Here is a 20,784-nt window from a genome sequence, read left to right as displayed (position 1 = left end):
TGTGCTTATAAGCAGAAATGAATGTTTGTGGGTTTTGGCGTTTCGCTGTGTAATGAAATGCTGTAAAGGACTTTTGTGTACTTTTTTAAAATTAAATAATGGGTTTTAATTCATTTTGATGAAATATTGTTGGATTTAAGGTACTGCAGCATTATTAATTTTGATGAAGGTTGCATAGGTGAAAATTTCAATTTGCAAATACTTGAACTTTTCGTTCAAAAACAGAAGAAAAAGAGGGTGGGTTTTAATTCATTTTGATGAAATATTGTTGGATTTAAGGTACTGCAGCATTATTAATTTTGGTGATGGTTGTATAGGTGAAAATTTCAATAATTTGCTAATACTTAAACTTTTCGTTCAAAAATAGAAGAAATGGAGGGTGCTTTGTGGCATAAACCAATTGATCCCGCCACTTTTGGTCATAGTTAGTACAAGGGAAAATGATAATTTATCCAATTTTTGGATTAATTAACCCCACTTACCCAAACACTCTAAGAGATTATCCACTTACACAATATTTTATATATATTTTGTCATAATACCCAATTATGTATTTTTTATTACTTTTTATTTATTTTTAGGACAGTTTTGCCCTCTCTTTCTTTGTCACTTAGAGAGAGAAGTCATTGAAGACCTTGTCGGACTCCGGTGACCGGCGGCCGACCACAGACTCCAGTGACAGGAATCCAGCAACTGGTGACCGGAATCCGGCCATAGGACCGGTGGCCGGATTCCGGCGTCCGATTTTATTGCCCCCTAGTAATACCCAATAATCATATTATTGTCCCCTAATAAACATATTATTGCCCCCCCCCCCCCAGTAAACATATTATTGCCCCCCAATACTCTTTTTATTGCCTCCTAATAATCATATTATTGTCTTCCAATAATTATATTATTACCTCATAATAATCATATTATTACCCTCAAATAATCATATTATTGCCCTCCAGTGAATTACATAAACTCCCCAAACCAAAATGAATACATTACAAATACAATTGATCAATTTATATGTTCAATTCTATTGCCACCTCCTCCTCGTCGCAGGCGACTGCCAGGGCCGCATCGCCCTCCTCGACCTTCACCACAAGTCCCCGTCCTCTGGTTCAACACAGACACCACCCACAACTCCCTCCTCGCCGTCCAGGCCCTACCCAAATCCTACCTCCTCGCATATGGTGACGAAGCCCGCAGATGGCGACAAAACCGCATATGATGACAAAGGCCGCAGACGTTGTCGGATTCGGTCTTCGGTGAGAGAAGAAATCAGTGGGGGGGGGGGGAGGAGAGAGAGAAGAGATCAAAGAGGGGAAGGGGGAGAGAGAGAGAGATATGAGTGTAATTTATTAATTAAAATGAGGGCAATACTGTTAATAGATGTTAGATCAGGTAAATGGGAGTAAAAAACACTTAGTGGAGTAAGTGGGCAATTTTTATGCTCAAATTGTGTAAGTGGTCACAGCCCCTTATTACTATAATAAACAGGAAAATTCATACGTGTATTATTTAGACAATTTCAGTTTAATTCTTGGTTCAAAAGTTTGCATTAGTATTATTTAGAGTATTTTAATGAAGGTCCAATTTACTACATCAATTTTCATTGTAGTCTGAAAACTTTTTTATTTTTAATTGTGGTCCAACCACTTTTTTTGCTGTCCATTTTGCCTCTCAAGGTAAATAAGGGAAACAAATCAAAATCTCATAATTTGGGGATTTTGTTTTTAGTTTTTTTTTTTTTTGGTTAGAACAGAAAGTTTTATTGCACCGAGGTTAAACCTCAATATTGATAGTACATCACATGGTGCAAAAGACACTCGCTCATGAAAGTCGGGAATCATAAGCATCAACTTAAAAAATATGAAGTTGAGCTGCCCGATTTCAATCATGAGAACCAAATAGTACAATGACAAATAAAACATGGGCCAAAGCAACTTGAGCCCAGAAAATATACATCTCAAACCACCTTAATCATCAAATAAGATGTGATAATCAACTTATCCAATATCATCAAATAAGGTAACAACCACCTTATCCAATGTCAAAACTACCAGCATATATTCTAAAAGAAACTGCTTGCAACCGCTCTTGCCATCCCAATACCATTTCCATAGCAACATTCTCTAATCTATGAACTTGGCCATCATGCGATCTCATTTCCTCAGATTTCACCCATGCACCATGCAAAGAAAAGTAAAAAAATCATTAGAAACAATAGACCAATATGTACTGGGAATAACAAAATAAAGGCAATTCCAAACCAAAGAAACTGTAGAGGCAAGAAGAATGCCTAAATATCCAAGAGAAAAACTAGAACAGAAGACAAAGTATGTATAAAACTTGAAGCACAAACAAATTGGTAGTCAAATATAAAATTTGACAAACAAAAATATAAAAATACCCACAATCAAACACCACTCCAACAAAAAAGGTGTAGAACATGAAATGTTCATCTAAAATAATGCATAAAATCTTGATAGTAATAAAATAATTTGAGGAAAAAATGTCAAGGGGTAGAACTACAGTGCAAGAGTGCCAAATATGTCAAGATACTGCAAAAGAGAAAGCCAAAGATGGATCATTGCCCACAACAAAACAACTCTTGTCCATTTGTTGGAGAACCCCCAATTCTGACCTTGCAAACCATATGAATCCTCATGAAGACTAGTCACTGAACTTTTGCCAAGCAAATGTGTAGAGCCACTGAAAATAGACAAGGGATAGGACGACTTGCGAAGATGATCTCAATCAGAAATCCAAATATATATTGTTAACGCATGTCGTCTATTTTGGGAATAGGATCTAAAAACTAGATTTGAACAAACTACTTCAAATTCAAGTGTGAAACATGCTTGTTTTAATTTAAAAGAGAAGAGAAGAGTGCCCAAAGCACTGTTAATGAATCAATATGCTTAATTGAAGAAGGAAGAGAAATAATTACTTTTCTTTCCCTTTACTGGAGGGAAGACAGGGAGAGGCTTGACTCATCAATAGCAAAAGTTGGATAAGATATAGTCCAAAAGAGACCTAGATAGATATAATCAGTAGAGAAAGACAAATTTGATAGTCAATGAAAGTGAAATCAAGATGAAGAATCGACCGAGCATCTACAGAGAGAGAGAGAGAGAGAGAGAGAGAGAGAGAGAGAGAGAGAGAGAGAGAGAGAGAGAGAGAGAGAGAGAGAGAGAGAGAGAGAGAGATGCTCTCGTTTTCGGAAACGGTTTTCGTTTGTCTTTGTTTTCAGTTTAAATATTTAAAATTTGAATTTCAAATTCCTAAATTCTACTCAAGGAAATTAGAATAAATAATATGGCAGCTAAATCTATGTAAACATATCATGTATACCGACATGAAAGGTCAATATATTCTCAAACAATGTAGTGTATCTATATCATAGAGTCATAAAAAAAAAAAAGACAAACTAAGTAGTGTCGCTGATACAAAAATACTTAGAGATATAGTAATAGATTTTTTTTTTTTTTAAGGAAGAAATAATTTTATTCAAAGCAAACACAGGCCAGAATGGCATGATACATAGCTCCCACTCGAGTGATAGATGCCATTACACTTGAAACAATTCTGCTCCTTTATTCAGAAGCCTAGCATAATAACATAATTCTAAAAAAAAAAAAAATTATAGCAGACAAAGTTCCTGGTGCCAATGCGCTCAATTTCAGTACACCAAAGAACTATGCATCTAAATGGAAGAATCAACACTCATTCTATAGGTTAGGTCCAAAATACCTCAAATTTTCTCCTTGCCCTTTGGGTTAGGTTTGGGAGGGCTACCCGAATAGAGAACCTTTAGAACATCTTCAGTTAGGATCTTTGACGTCTTTGGTGGATTTTTATTTCGCGCACCTAGTGGATGCTCTCTTTTCTTCTTTGAAGCCAAGCCCTCCGCTTGCGAAGATGATTGCTTGGAGACTAGAAGTCCATCCGTGGCTTCTCTGAGCCCTAGGGCCTTGGCTGTAACCGAACCAGTTTTTCAGCTTTTTAATGGGGATATCCTCATCCATAGTCAAAAGCAGTCCAGTACCATCAGTTTTCAATTTTTTTAGAGATTTACGAGTAGATGTGGGTCTGCCTCTTTTGTCTACTCGAGTACCTATATTTGTGGGTGTCAGTTCTTGGTTTCCAGTTTTACTGCAGCTTCCTGCATTACAGTTTCACTTCCCCCACAAGAAGCGTCAGTGATCTTCTTTCCCACTTTCTCCAGTGCAAGCTTTACCACATTGTTTTGTTCCTGCATCATAGTTTCTACTTGCTCTGGGTCAAGCTCCGCCACTTCATTTTGGTCCTAGCTAGCAACAATCATCACATCCAGGACTAGAGGTGCCTTTATGCCTTTAGTTTTTCATCTCCCCAAAAATCTCTCAATCAATGCCAATGCTCTTGAAACTTCCACATTCACCAAAGTTTCCTTAGCTTTTTTCCTAAGGACCACCAGTTTACGTGGCTTTGTTGTTTCTTTCATTCCAAAAAGAGTGCGAGGGATTGAGGGGGAGGAACTGTCCCCATGAATTCTAAAACCTCCTGCTACATAACCCCCACTAATCACATTTTGGAAAGGATTTGGGATCTCCAATCTATTTTCCTTTAGCAAAGCGTCTTGCTGCGAGGTGGAGCGTGGTATAGCTTTGCTACTTATCCACATGGAATATCAGATTACAAACCTTCCATAAACCCACCAAGTTTTCAAAAAAGAGAGCAATTTCTTCAACAATATCGGTGCCAGCTTTAGTTTCTTTTTCAGAATAAAAGGCTTGTCTATGGCATGAGCAACGTGGACATGAATGGCTCCTTTTGCGTTGAACAGCTTTTCATCCATATCCAAATACCTCCCCGCAATAGAGGCTACCGCTTTGATGGTCTCTGGCTCCTCCAAGGCTGGAGGGATGTTACTAATGCGCACCCAGAAGAAAAGTGATGCCATTTTGACAGTGTGAAGCTGATCCAATCCATTGTAATCCTAGATAATCATAGGCGCACGGTTGAAGTATCATGACCCTCTACATAGCACACGGTTTTGATCTCGCTTGAGGTCAAAAGCAAACACAAAATTCTTTTAGGCCTTTCCTAAACCCTAAATTTCCATCCAAGACCCATACACGTCGGAACTGACTTGTGAGAACCTGCAGTCCAAAAGGTTTTTGAGTCAGAGGTCGAGCCAGTAGGAAGGATTGCATGGGACAACAAGGTGTTGCAGCTGGAGTGCGCGAGATGTCAAGAACATCATCACCGACCAACGCCATAAAAGCAGCAAAACTGGCAGTGACTTCTTCAATGTCAGACACGTCGAAGGCTTGATGAAAGAAGTAGGCAGATCGGCATAGGGACCACTGATTTAAGGTTAAGATTTCTGGATCACGTCGGAGCAGCTGCGCGTTAGATATTTGTTTGAGTACTATGTTTGATACCTAACTATATTTGAGATATAGTAATAGATTAGTCCATGGTCAAGTTTAAATATTATTCCTACTTAATAGGTAGGGAAAAAGAAATCAACAGTACTCTACCTTTGTAATAGGTATGAAAAGTGTAAATTTTTATGCACAAAGTAATGAAAAAATAGCAAGGTAGTTTTAACATGGTTCCTAATAAAAAGGTAGAAAAAAAAAGGATTAAATTCAGTTTACCCCCTTGAGGTTTGAGGGTAATTTCATGTTAGTCATTATCCTCTCAATTTAATCAGTTTACCCCTCAAACTTGTCAATATTCCTCAACTGTGTCCAATTTCCCAGATTCCGTTTAAGTCAAACGTTAAATCAGACTAAGGAGGGCTAAATCAGTCATTTCGGCACGTTTGACTAAAAAATATATAAGACTAAATTCAGTTTGCCCCCTCAAACTTTGGAGCAAACATCAGTTTGGTCCCTGATTTTTCTTTTTTTAATCATTATCGTCCTTGCACTTCCAATTTTCATCAACTACATCCAAATTTTAAAATTTGCTCCAAACGACCCTTTCTCTAACTCCAAAATTTTCATCCCGAGTCTTATGTCGTCCGGTGATCCCCTGGACCTCAAATATGTTGTAGTCTTTCTAAAAAAAAAAAAATTTCTTTTGCTTCTTGTTCTTGTTCTTCTTCAATGAGAGAGAATAATTAAAAAAAAAAAAAATCAAAAACCATGACAAAAAAAAATTCTTTTTCTTCTTCTTCAATGAGAGAGAAAAAAAAAAAAAACTCTTCTTCTTCAATGAGAGAAGGGAAAAAAAAAAACCATGACCAAAAAAAGAATTTCTTCTTCTTCAATGAGAGAGCAAAAACAAACCATGACAAAAAAAAAAATTTCTTCTTCTTCAATGAGAGAGAGGGGAAAAAAAAACCATGACAAAAAAAAATTTGTCATGGTGTTTTTTTTTTTGGTCATGGTGTTTTTTTTCATTGAAATGACAATTTTAGCCCTTAAAATGGGCTTTTTTGTTAGACTTAACATCCAAATTGGACGGAATGGACACGGTTGATGAGAATTGAAAAGCTCGAGGGGTAAACTGATTAAATTGAGAGGACATTGACTAACATGAAATTACCCCCAAACCTCAGGGAGATAAACTGAATTTAATAAAAAAAAAAATCATTGCAGCTTGCCTTTCCCATTTAGAAATTACCTTTGTACTAGGTATCAAAGTTGCACACATATCCATGCACAAGGTAATGAAAAAAGAGCAACTTAGTTTTAACATTGTTCCTAATCAAAAGGTACGGAAAAAAAAAGAACCATAGCAACTTGCCTTTCCCTTAATTAAGATATGAAAAATGCATATCCCTATCCAGAATATCTCTTCTTTGTACTATTGTTGGGGACATCATTGAGTATTAAAAAGTATGCAATTTATGAATGATGTGCCCTACTCCCAAGATTAGGAGGTCAAGTTTTAGTAAAGGGGAAAAGTAAGAGTATCGTACCCAAGTGATTGAGTAACTCTACCCTAAGCTAGATTACCTCGAAAATAAAACCTAGAAAGTCTATCTTTTTAGAAATTAATAGTCTCGGCCCTTTGGAACCCAAAACTATCAATAATGATATTTACAATGGTAAAATGGTGAATCGGCTTTTGAATTGATTTTAATTTGGATAAAAGAAATTAAGTTGTACAAAAATCAAATAAAAAAGCAAAAATGAGACTAAATCAATGAGAAGAATAGAGACTTAGACATCGCATCTAACCTTACTCATGCACAAAATATAACCCATATGTGATCTAATAACATGCTTTTACAAACTTCCCCTTAGTGCTTTGGTGAAGTGATGTGCTCATATTTTCCTATATTTCTATGCCTCTTAATCTTGGTATTTGTGCTTAATTCTCTTTATTTATGATTTATTTACATGTTTTAGTGTTTTTGTAGGTTTGTTCCATAGAAAGAAGAAAAGAAGCTAGAATGAGCTAAGTAGGATTGAAAGGCGATTGCAATACCACGTTCCAGAATATGTCTGTGCAAAATACCCAACTTCTCCGAATTATTGGGAGTTTCCCAGATTGAATCACCTTATATCATTGGAAATCTATAGATGTCTACTTTCTGTAGAATTTTACGGATCTTGATTTCAATACATATGGAGAAAATTATGATTATTTGAATGAAGATAGGTCGGACATGAAATCTGCTCGGGAATTTACAACCATTCATGGAGAACTCAAGTTCCATGGCATAAGATGGTCAATCCTAATGTTTCAAGGAAGTTAATTCAGATCTTATCCCTACTTTTACAAGAGATATTTCAAGGTTTTCCCATTTCAAATGAAGAAAGGAATCTAAACCCAAGTTTTACAAGGAAACATGAATTATTAAATGACAAATATAACCTACTATAAAATAACTATTAAAGACAATAATTATACCAAAAAATATTATATTTGTTGTAGGGAATCAGAAATTGAGAGATAATCGCTGTGTATTCTCATTGATAATAGGGGTCTCTTTATATAGAGGATTACAATGCATAGAGTTAGAATCATACAAGGAAAGATAATCTCTAGATTCTTCTAATTAAACCCTATTACCACTAGGTCAAGTAACCTAGAGTTTGGGCCAAACACAAATAGAGATATCCTTAAACACTCCCCCTTGTGTTGTCCAAACGCGGTTCTTCTCTCGTTGCCTCGTTAAAAACCTTGCCGAGTAACAAAAACCTAGTGAGACAAAAATAACCACTGTCGAACGGGAAAAAGAGCACAACACACCCTTCACGTTTCGAGGTGAACATGTAGACATCTCCCCCTGATGTCTGCGCCTCCCCCTGATGACTATGATCATGGGAGTTCAGATAATTTCTGCAAGCCAATTCTTGCCACATGTTTCTCGATCGTGGATTTGGGCAATGACTTAGTAAACAAGTCTGCCTCACTGTCCTCAGATTGAACCTAGTTCACTTTGATCTCGAGGAGAGTCTGTTGTTGCTGATTATGCTTGGTGTTATCGCTTTTGATGTAGCCTTGCCTCATTTGTTCAAAACAAGCAGCATTATCCTAAATGCTCGTAGGCTCATCTGTGGTAGACTTCAGACCACAATTGTTCGAACATGCGTAATTATGGATCCAATCCATATACATTCACGAACCACTTCGTGAAGAGCAATGATCTCTGCATTGTTCGAAGATATAGCGACTAGGGTCTATTCTGTAGACCTCCAAGATGTCACGGTCTTTTCCCATGGTGAACACTTGACCAGATTAGGAATGACCTTTGTGTGGGTCAGAGAGATACCCAACATCAGCAAAACCTTCCAAAACACATGTCGTTTTGGGATGGGGATAGTGGACGCAGACCAGTGTTGGCGGCGTACCTAGTGTGTGATGGGTCTGAATCCATCATCTCTTTGTAGGGATAGAACAAGCACATATCAATCATACATCTCAAATATCGAAAGATATCTTTTACACCAATCCAATGGCGTCGCGTTGGCGCAGAGCTATATCTAGCTAACAAGTTCACAACATATGAGATATCCGGTCTTGTGTATTGGGATAAGTACAATAATGTGCCTATTGTACTAAGTAAGGCACTTCTGCCTCTAGCACATCTTTGTCATCATCCTTTCGACGAAGAGGATCCTTTTTAGGATCAAGACTATGGACGATCATGAGGGTGCTTGAAGGCTTGACCTTGTCAAAATGCCTAAGCATCTATCGACTCGATGCTCAAGTTCTAAATCGAGACATAATCGTGTTCTCCCAAAATCCTTCATCTCAAACTCGGATTTCAAGTGTTCAGCGGTTTCCCTTAACTCTTTAAGGGCTTCTAATGAGGATCATGTCCAACATGAACCGCGATAGAATCCGAAACTTATTATAGAAACGCGCGGGCATATCCCTTCCCAATTAAGGAGTCACTTTAGTGAGCGTTTCAATCTTATTGTAAACGCGCTCCGTGGTCTAGAGCCTCTTGACTTGGGTAAATGAAGTTCACCATGAACCTTCATGTATATTCCATATCTAGATCCCCATAGAGATACGTAGTGACCACATTTGTAAGCTGAATGTTTAGTTATTCAGAAACTACCAAACTGACAAGATAGTGGAGTGCAATGACATCCATTACGAGAGAATATGTCTCATCGTAGTCGATTCCAGGGCGTTTTGTGAGAAGCCTTGCGCCATAAGGCGAGATTACCATCTCTTTTTCTCATCACGCTTTCTAACGAAGAGCCATTAGTCAATAGGTTTTATGTTAGGAGGTGTTGGCATAACTAGCTCGAAAACCTTCCTCTTCGTTAGACAATCCATCTTAACCTGGATCGCATCTTTTCATTTAGGCCAAATCTCTCTACGTTGGTGTTCATTCATCAACGGAGCGTGGTTCGATGTCATCAGACTCAACAAACTCATGCGCAACGAAATGCGCAACTACATCGTCAATCATGATGGAGTTTCTATCCAACGTCTCATGTACACCAGTGTAAGTTTCATAGAGCTCTATATTCTCAGGAATAGGTTCTGACGTTGAGGGGTCCCCCAACAATAACCGTAACCCAGAAGATACTCATGAGACGGATTTTGAGTGTCGATGATCAAAGCATTGGAATGTGCCAAAGTATCCTTCGAACTCACGGGCCTCCCATTCATCCTAGCTGGGGCTATGGCCTATAACGCCAGAGTGCCACTCTTTTTGGCATTGGCGCCATGCCTACCTCCATGTAGGGTGGCGCTACGTCCTCTCGTAGGGACGTCCTTCCTTGCAGGCATGTGCAGCATATTTGTGTGTCCTCGTCACTTTAATAGGGATCAAGATGAGACATAGTGGGGACAGACCATGACAATTCCTGTCATTCCTGTTGAACATCTGTGTTCTTATCTCCCCTGAACGACGGGAAGACTGTTTCATCAAAGTGACATCCGCAAATCTAGTGGGAAGGAGATCGCCTTGCAAGGGCATTAAGTGGCGGACGATTGTTGGAGTCTCAAATCCAATTGAGTTGCCCATTCGTCAGTAAGGACCTATCATAGTGCGTTGTGGAGGCGCAATGGGCACAGAAACGGCTCACTCAAATGTGCGTAACTACAAAATACTTGTACCCAGTCACTAGCTGTAACGCAGGGGTACATTGAGTGGCGGTAGGTCGTAGACGAATTAGCATAGCTGCATGCGATATTGCATCACCTCAAGCGGATATAATGAGAGTGGTGCGCATTACCAATGTCCAGACTATCATCGTAGTAGTTTCCGCGAGACCAATTGGGTGTGTACATGAGAATATAATGTCCAACATCAGTCCCAATGCAATAACCATCGAAAGTCTTCGATGTAAACTCTCCAGCATAGTCAAATCCAATGGACTGAATATGATGATTTGGGGAGTGAGCTCGTTGTCATATGATATGTGCTAGGAGTGTAGCATAGGCAGCATTACAAGTGGACAATGGCACGACACGTGACCAGCGTGTTTGTGTGTCAACCAACATCATAAGATATTTAAACTTCCGCAAGTTGGTTGAATCAGTCCATAGAATCCCCATGGATTTGATGTAAGAACAGAATGAGTATTTTCATATCCTTTGCGTAGGACGGTCTCAGTCCTAATTTCCCGAAGGAACGGGCTTTGCAAAATGAGCGAAAGGCCTTAGAAGCGACCAATGAGGATTTTGGTTGGGCCTAAGCGTCTGTAGCGCTATTAGAAACAAAATGTATGACTACATCTCCCATCATGGCGTTGGAGCCATGGAAATTAGCATGTATGGCGTCATGGCCACAAGGAGGAACAACCATGGCGTTATGCTCATGGTTGGCGCCTTTTATGGCGTCATCAGATGCTTGCTTCGTTTTGCTTAAAAGGATGGATGTCCGTGTGAAGTCTTTAGTAGACGGATCATCATATCATGACCAGGATGACCTATCCTGTCGTGACAAAGCCAATATGTGTCTAAATCCAAGAGATCTTCTCTCATAACTTTATTGGATTTAATAGCTCGAATAATGACATAGAGTCCACTAGAGAGACACATAAACTTCTCTAAGATGCGCCTTTGTTCGCAATCGTTAGAGGTATTTGCAAAGGAACTCATCTCCGTTCTCTACATGCGTTTTCGCATGGAATCCGTTGGCTATTCATGGGGCAATTTGCCCTAAGGGCGTAGAGAGTTTCTGTGACAGTAATCAAGGTGCTATTTAGCAATGGGAACTTGGGCTATTCCATGTCCTCGAATTAATATTAATGGCCCAGCCATCGTAGTCACAAAGTAATATGCTCAGAATCAAAATTGAGTCATAATGAAAAGAACTCGAAATTTTATTCATAAGCCAACGGAGTACATCATTGTTTCTTTGATCAAAGAAAATCTAATCCAATAAACTAGTTAATGCAAAACAATGGTAGTCGTCTAACTCCTTTCGGTAATTCCAATGTAAATGTGACCAGGTGAGTAGAGAGATGTCGGTGGAGCAAAGCTCGCTTAAGTACCATTTATCTCAAAACCTTCCTAGACATCACACTTACATTGAGTACGCCTACTTTGAAGAAAGACAAATATCATTGGCATCTGCTACAAAAGTAATATGGCAATCGCCTACATCTCTTGGAAAATAAAAGACTTAATCAAAATCGCCAGTTTCTGGGTCTTGTTCCTTGTAGTCTTCCACCCTTAGATCGAGATCGCCATCTTGATCTTCTTGTTCCATGTAATGTGCTTCCCTTGCTTCATGATACGTCTTGTATACGTTTGCAACATTCTGGGGTGCTGTACATGCTTTGGCCCAATGTTCAGTTAATCCACATCGAAAACAAATATCATTATGGTCAGGCTCCCTTGATCGAGGCGCCATTGGGGCGCGATTTGGACGACCTATGCTTTTGGTGGCTTTACCACCATGGTCGGAGGCTCCGCCTCTCTCTCTCTCTTCACACGTTGACCTCCACGATTCCGTGCACGCCTCTCTTGGCGATTTCCTTCCTCTTTAGGGTGAACATATGGACCAGAACGTCCAGAATTGTCCCTACTCTTAGGGTTTCGCTCCTTGCGTCCTCCATTGGGGGCGCGACTATAGTTAGATTCCAGAATGGACTTAGTTCCCACGGGTCTAGCATTATAGTTCTTCACAAGAATATTGTCGTGCTTTTCAGCTACGTTCATGGCGCCAATGAGCTCATGAAACCTTGTGATACGTCCTGTATTTACATCAATCCGATAATTCTTTGAAATTATCAGTACAGAGATGGGGAAGGTAGAGAGAGTCTTCTCGATTGACATCGTATCAGTTATGGCTTGGCCACAAAACTCCATCAGAGACTTGATACGAAGAGCTTCCGAGTTATAATCAAGCACAGACTTGAAATCACAAAAGCGGAGGCTATGCCATCACACTTCTAAAGCAGGAAGCAGGGAGTCACGAACGTTGCCAAATCGCTGCTCAAGTTCTACCCATAGCTTTCTTGGGTCTTCCTCATTGAGGTATTCATTTTGGAGCGCGTCATTCATGTGCTTTGTCCTGAGAATTATGGCTTTAGCTTGTTTTGCTTCAAAAGCAGTAGCTTGCTCAATGGAGAGCACGTTCTGACTAGGCTCTTGGATGGTTCCTAGAAGTCCATCAGCCTTAAGATGTTGGTGCATATCTCGGACCCACCTATGGTATCCTGCGCCAGTTGTCTCTAGTGGAACGAAGTTCAACTTGTTCAGGTTACTCATCCTGAAAATCAACACAAGATTAGGGTTAGTTTCGGAGCGAAAAAAAAAGCCACAACGAAAAACTATTAAATTTCTGAGCGTAGTTGCTTCCAAGAAAATCCGATTCCAAGAGGGGTTTTGGATTAGATCGAAACAACGATGTATGTGGTCGATCGTTTTCTTCTCAACAAACTCTAAGTTTGGAGGACTCTACAAGCTCCAAGCTTGGAGCGAGCACGAACCCCCACAGTTCGGCTATTGGTCTCCCCTATGAAGAAGAAAGAGGGGTAGGAGAAGGGATGATGGAAATCCCCGAGAAAAGAAGAAGAAATTGAAAAACTTCAAAAACGGGAACTTTTAGAAAAGTTTACCTTGAAAAATTGCCTGAAATCTTGACCGGAAAAGTTGGCCTGAAAAATGTCGCCGGAAAATCGTAGGAAAAGTGGTCGGAAGTCGCTGGAAAAAGGTTGACCGGAGGTGTTGACCGAGCTGCTGACGTGGCAGGCTGACTGTACTCTGACTAGATGCCTGTGTGGATGCTGACGTGGCAGATGACGTCAGTGGGCTTCAGGCTGTTGGACCTCTGGGCTTCAGACTTTGGGCCGAGATCCTGTTTGTGCTTCTGGGCCTAGGGTTTCTTCCAGGCTGATAGCTTCTCGGTTGGGCTGAGGTTGACCGAAGCAAGGTTGACTGAAGCAAGGGAGATGCAGGCGGCGGTTCGGTGGTGCAGTCACTTCAGGCGGCCGGTTCAGGTGGTTCCAGGCCGGTTCAGGTGGTGATTTTTCGGCTCGGTGATCTGGGGTCAGGCTGCAGCTACTGGTGGATTATGGCAGCAGTAGGCAGGGAGGAAGGCTTCGAACCGGGCAGAGAGGCTTTCGGTATTTCCGGGGGCCGGTTCGGGTGGTTTCCGGCCGGTTCTAGGGGCAGCACCGCCGGTTCTGTGCTTCTGGAGGTGAGAGCTTCAAGGAGGGCGGCAGAGGTTTCTGGGATTTGAAGGCTACGAATATTAGGTTTCAGGGTTAGGGTTTCATGCTAATAACGTGTTGTAGGGAATCAGAAATTGAGAGATAATCGCTGTGTATTCTCATTGATAATAGGGTCCTCTTTATATAGAGGATTACAATGCATAGAGTTAGAATCATACAAGGAAAGATAATCTCTAGATTCTTCTAATTAAACCCTATTACCACTAGGTCAAGTTACCTAGAGTTTGGGCCAAACACAAATAGAGATATCCTTAAACAATATTTATTTTATGTAGACTTTTCAATTCAATAATATTAGATTGTATTTCTTATTATTTTCCTTATCTATTTTCATTTTCCAATTTCACTACATACTCATTAAAGCATTCATATATATTTAATAAGAATTAAAAATATAATTATATTTAAATAATTAATCATGTGGTACAAACAATATAAAAAAAAACATTAAAAAACAAATGATTTTTTTTTTAGAATAAAAACAAATGATTTCTTTTTTTTTTTGTACAGCTAAAATATAAATTTTTTAAATAAATAAAGAAAAAACAGAATAGTTCATGGTATTTTCTTATTGATTAGACATTAATTTTTGAGACTCAAGTTTGATTAAGAAATATATATTTAGTTAAGATTTATAGAGTAATTAAATCATTGAAATGACTAAATTTTTTATTTTAAACATAATAATTTGTTTGTAAATTATATGAGTGAGGCTATTTGAGGAACTTTAGTGAGTAAATTTAGTATTTGAAAATTTGATAAGAGGTGTAAAAAGTTTAGAGGTCAAGTGAGTAAATTTGAAGGTTCCAATAGAAAAACTCTTTATTATATTATTCTTCTTTAAGAAAAAAAAAAAGATAATAAATTAAATAAATTAGCAAAATTAGCATTTTGGAGCGGAGAATTCACCGATTTGTATACCACACATACCCTTGCGATGAATAAGATATTGCAGGTGATTGGATGTCATGAAATACCTCATAAACTAGCTCATAAAATATATATGAAATGGATTTTCTAACAACATGTTTCACGCGTGGTGATATTTACAAGACGACCAAGTGGGGAACACGAACAGCATGACTGGTGGAGCCATGGATAAAGGGAACAATCATTCTTAATTGACACACCTGAATTTCCAAGGTATAGTTATTTTGTAACAGGATATGTAATACAAAAAATTTACGTTGAATACTGTTTGGTAAATAGGAAATTAATACCAAGAAAATAAAATCCGGAGACAAGCAATAGGAAAGGGAAAAGGAATAAAGGAAAGAGTTTAAATACACATACTTATTTTATCAATACACACCCCAATTTTTTATAAATTTTTTTATCCTTATTCCACCCTTCAAACTATTATGGTCTCCAACTCCATTTCTGAAATATTCACCACAATTGTGCAATGAGAGAAGGTGGAGAAAGAGATGGGCTGGACCAAATTAAGAAGAATTGAAAACCATTATAAATTTGATTGTTTCAAATAAATGTTGAAGATTTGTAGAAGAAAAAATAAAGAGTAAAAATTCTAAATGGTACCTGAACTATTGTGAAAGGTACTTACGAATTTTTTTTTACTCCAAATGATACTTGAAGTATTGCGCCGTTACCAAATATAGTACCTCCATTGACTTTTTCGTTAAAATCATCTACGTGGCATGTACTTTTTTAGGTAAAAACTCCAAATGGTACCCAAACTATTGCAAAATGTATTTTTCGATACATCTAATCATATGGGGAGATTAGATGCATCAATCGGTTCTTTTTCTTTGGTTACTTAGAGATTAATATCACTTTAATCTCAGGTACTAACTCAAAAAGGCCTGCTCACCTAAGAGACAGTTTTTAAGGGACTGTGAGGGACAAAAGAATCTGACGGCTGAAAATAAATGCACATTTTTAAATTGTTATAATTTCTGCTTTTATATTTAATACATGTAGCTGGGATACATTTGTCCCTCACAGTTCCTTAAAACTGTCCCTTAGGTGAGCAAGCCTGCTAACTCAAAATCAACATAAGAGACAAATAAAAAAGCATAACATTAGATAGTTTGTTTCTGCTACCTATTTAGAATCTCCAGGCATTAGAGCCAATGAAAACGATTGAAGGATTAAATGAGGAGAAGTATGAAATTAATTCCTTAAGAATTGCAGAAAGAGTAAATCAAATGAGGAGAAGTATGAGAGAGGAAGGGTAAACAGGGAAAAATTTGAAAAAGAAATGGACAAAAAAATAAAAGGGTGTGTACTAATAAAATAGGTATGTGTATTTAAAATTACTCTAAAGGAAAAAAGGAAACAAAAAAAAGCAAAAAGGATAAAGGAAAAAGGAAACAAGAAAAGGAAAAAGGAAAAAGGAAAAAGGAAAAAAGAAAAAAGAAAAAGGAAAAAGGGGGTAAAAAGGAAAAGAGAAAATAAAATTGATGTAATATTAAAAAACAAAAAACATAAAATTTACTTTAGCACACACCTGGATTTCTAAACCGAGCTCAGACCCTGCTTAATTCGGCGTCGTCGAGCATGGCCTTGCAAGTCTCATTGGTGGCAGTCCTACTCCTGTTATTGGCATTATCGGCGGCTAGTACAACTACGACAAGAAAAGAGCCTACTCAGGCCCTCCCTGGCTGCCCTAACAAGTGCGGCAATCTCACAATTCCATATCCATTTGGCATGAAGAAGGATTGTTACTTGCGAGAAGAATTCTTTATCAATTGCAGTCATGCGACCCAACCACCAGTAGCATATTTGGGTAGAGGGAATCTCAAGGTTACTGACATTTCCGTTGATGACGGTGAGCTGCGGATATTGGGCTACGTAGCTAAAAAATGCTATAACGCCCTGCAGGGCCGCTATTTCACGTCCTTAGATGGAGAATTACATAGGATTTGGCTGGGTCTTCCTTATACGATCTCCCATTCCAAAAACAAGTTCTATGCCGTTGGTTGTGACGCTTCTGCAGTTGTAAAAGGCTTCCGAGGGGAAGAAGAGTTGATTACAGGGTGCATGTCCATATGCAACAGCTTTGGCAGCGTCGATAATCACTTTTGCTCCGGCGTTGGGTGTTGTGAGACTTACATCCCCAGCGGACTAAAGAATATGACGCTGAAGCTCAATAGCTACCAAAATAATTTGAGAATAATAGATTTTAACCCCTGCAGCTACGCCTTCATTGTGGAAGAAGGCCAGTTCAATTTCTCCCGTGCGAGTTTTAAAGATCTGAACAACACTATAGAACTTCCAATGGTTCTTAATTGGGCAGTTGGGAATGACACGGACCCCTGTGATGAAGCTCGAAAGAGGAAGGATTTCGCATGCAAGGCTAATAGCTTATGCGTCAACTGGGAGATGGCTATCAATGAGTCTGTAGGTTACTTATGCAAGTGCTCGCCTGGTTATGAAGGAAACCCTTACCACCCAGATGGTTGCCAAGGTGATTTCTAATTTTTAATTCAGCCTAATATATATATATATATATATATATATATATATATATATATAGAAACTAAAACTAGCTCAACATTGCAATTTTACCAAATTAAATGATCGATTTGTATGGCTTTTCCTTTCCTAATTTCATCTCAACTGATCTAGTTGTGATATATATGGGGTTTTTCAGATATTGATGAATGCAAGGCTTCAATTAGCCCCTGCAATCACGGAACGTGCATCAATTCACTAGGAAATTACTCCTGTTTGTGTCCCAAAGCGTACAAAAACAGAACAAATGCAAAAGGTTGCCTCAAATTGGAGATCAATCAACCTGCTAGGAAACTCTTTCTGATCACATTAGGTACGTATATACATGCATATTGTTAATTAAAGAAAGAAAAAAAGGGTTGTTTTCTTCTAGTTGTTTAGCAAGGTTGAATTAGGCACATCAGTAAGAATTAGTTCTTTGTATCATTCCGTTCAGTGGTGGTTGCTATCATATTACTTGCCATCATTGGATATATTTTGTCGCTTGCTGGTAAAAGAAAAGAACAGCAAATAAAGCCAGAGTCACCATGCCTAAAGATTAAAATGATAGAAAATAGGACAAGAGTCAGCATGCCTCAACTGTTGATCAAAACTGGTTCATGTACTCGAGTACCCAAACCAAAAGAGAAGCTTTGATCGAGCACTGGTTCCACTTCGTTTAGTTAATTGTACATGAACACACACACATATACACATGTATAGTTGTAAGAGCAAGCAATATATAGCTTCTTGATCAAGTTAATTAACCTTTCTTAATTTCATTGACGTATTCAGGTACTGGCAGCAGTTTTGGACTGATATTTCTAGCCATTGCTGCATGGTGGTTGGTCCAAGTCATAAAGAAAAGGGAAAACAAAATACGAAAGGAGAAGTTTTTTAAACAAAATGGTGGTTTAGTATTGGAGCAACAATTATCTTCTGGTGATCAAGCTAATGTTGAAAAAATCAAGTTGTTCAATTCAAGGGAGCTGGAGAAAGCCACGGACCACTTTAGCATAGATAGAATTCTTGGCCAGGGAGGCCAAGGTACTGTTTACAAAGGAATGTTGATGGGTGGACAAATTGTTGCTATCAAAAAGTCTAAAATGGTTAATGGAGGTGATCGTGAAGTGCGACAATTCATTAATGAAATTGTGATTCTTTCACAAATTAACCACAGAAATGTGGTTAAACTATTGGGTTGTTGTTTGGAAACCGAAATTCCCCTCTTGGTCTATGAATTTCTACCGAATGGAACACTTTCTCAGTACATTCATGACCAAGATGATGAGTTTCCTCTTACATGGGGAACGCGCGCGATTGCGAGTGTCAACCGAAGTTGCTGGAGCTCTTTCATATTTACACTCAGCAGCTTCTATTCCTATTTACCACCGGGACATCAAGTCCACGAACATACTCTTGGATGCCAAGTATAGAGCAAAAATTGCAGATTTTGGGACTTCAAGATCCATTTCCATTGACCAGACACATCTCACAACAGTAGTACATGGAACATTTGGTTATTTGGACCCAGAGTACTTTCAATCAAGCCAATTTACAGAAAAGAGTGATGTTTACAGCTTCGGTGTGGTCCTTGCTGAGCTCTTGACCGGACAAAAACCAGTTTCCATGACGAGGTCGAAAGAAAGTAGAAGCCTAGCAACTCATTTCCTTCTTTCCATGGAGCAGAATCGTTTGTTTGATATTCTTGACCCTCAAGTTATGAAAGATGGTATCAAAGAAGAAATTATAGCAGTTGCTTACCTTGCGCAAAAATGCATAGATTTGAATGGAAGGAAACGTCCTACTATGAAAGAAGTAGCGGCGGCATTGGAGGGAGTTCGATTGGCAGTCAAAGATGCTGATCATGTTCAACAAAATTTGGTAGAGAAAAGAGACGTCGGAACTCATGAAATAATCACCCAAGCTTATTGCGATATTGTTTCTACATCAGCCGGTCCTTTTACAGATAGTGGTACTGCAGGTTCTTCATCGATCTGATGTACAACCACTATTGTTTCACAATATACGGTAGTATTTCGAGGGAACAAAGGCCTTACTCGATCTATATGTGTAAGGCATTTAGCTTGTTCCGGTTGTACTAATTATGACAACGTGGTGAGCCTCGTTCTTGTTGTTGTTGTTTTTTTTTTTTTTTTTAATAAGTGCTCTTACCTTGTTCTGCCCTCAGTCGTAGCTATATGCTGGCTGATGAGTGATGATGTACACCAAAAGAGTCTTAGGCGTCAATACTTGTCAAGTCGATTGCTCTGATTTAAGGTTGAATAGGTGTAGGGTTTTTTATATTCTGCATTTTTTAATTTTGGTTTAGTTTTTTTTATGGCTTTGCTTTATGCAGACTGAACGTACTTTGAGATGTATTATGAAGGATTTTCTAGTCCTTCTAGTTTGACGGAGAGACGTCGTTAATATAATGGAACTTGATTCCGTTTCCCTCAAAAAAAAATTATGACAACGTACCATTAGTTCGTTTCAATTCGAGCTCAGTGCCTCAGCAAAGAAAAGTAATGTACTTAATACTGTAACTGGAAGATAAAGCTATACATACATACATACATAAACACACACACACACACACATAAACACACATATATAGGGCCCCTCCATTAAGAGATCCCTTTTTTTGGTCTTTTCTAGGGATAGGGTATCAGACCAATTTTTTGATCACATTAAGGCATCTCAACCGTTCAGTTTGTAGGTCCTAATGTATAGATCATTTCTGCAAATTTTCAGCCAAATCGTTGATCATTAAGGCATCAAACTACATTAAATCAATGAACGAACCAAATCTATCAAACTAAGGGATCCCTTTTTTTGGTATTTTCTAGGGATAGGGCATAAGACCGACTTTTTAATCACATTTCGGCATCTCAACCGTTCAGTTTTTAGGTCCTAGTGTGTAGATAATTGCTGTAAATTTTCAGTCAAATCAATGATCGTTAAGGCATCAAACTATATTAAATTAATGGACGAACCAAATCTGTCAAACTTAAACAGTTCATACTTATAATCTTAAATCGCCATTTTGAATGCCTTAACGATAATCAATTTGCCTGAAAATTTACAGAAGTGATCTACATATTAGGACCTAAAAACTAAACGGTTGAGTTGCCAATATATGATCGAAAAGTTGGTCTAATGGTTATCTCTAGAAAAGACTAAAAAAAGGGATCCCTCGCTCTAGATATATTCTGTATATGTGTGTGTGTGTGTGTGT

General features: G+C 38.5%; 1 pseudogene; it reads left to right on the top strand.

Moving 5' to 3' along the window:
- Window positions 1-16,580: 16,580 nt before the first annotated feature.
- On the top strand, window positions 16,581-19,988 carry LOC112167294 (annotated as a pseudogene).
- Window positions 19,989-20,784: the final 796 nt, after the last annotated feature.

Source organism: Rosa chinensis, chromosome 5, assembly GCF_002994745.2.
Source record: "Rosa chinensis cultivar Old Blush chromosome 5, RchiOBHm-V2, whole genome shotgun sequence".
Classification (NCBI taxonomy): domain Eukaryota; kingdom Viridiplantae; phylum Streptophyta; class Magnoliopsida; order Rosales; family Rosaceae; genus Rosa; species Rosa chinensis.
Note: the sequence above shows the minus strand (reverse complement) of the source record. Positions and strands in the feature narration are given on the sequence as shown.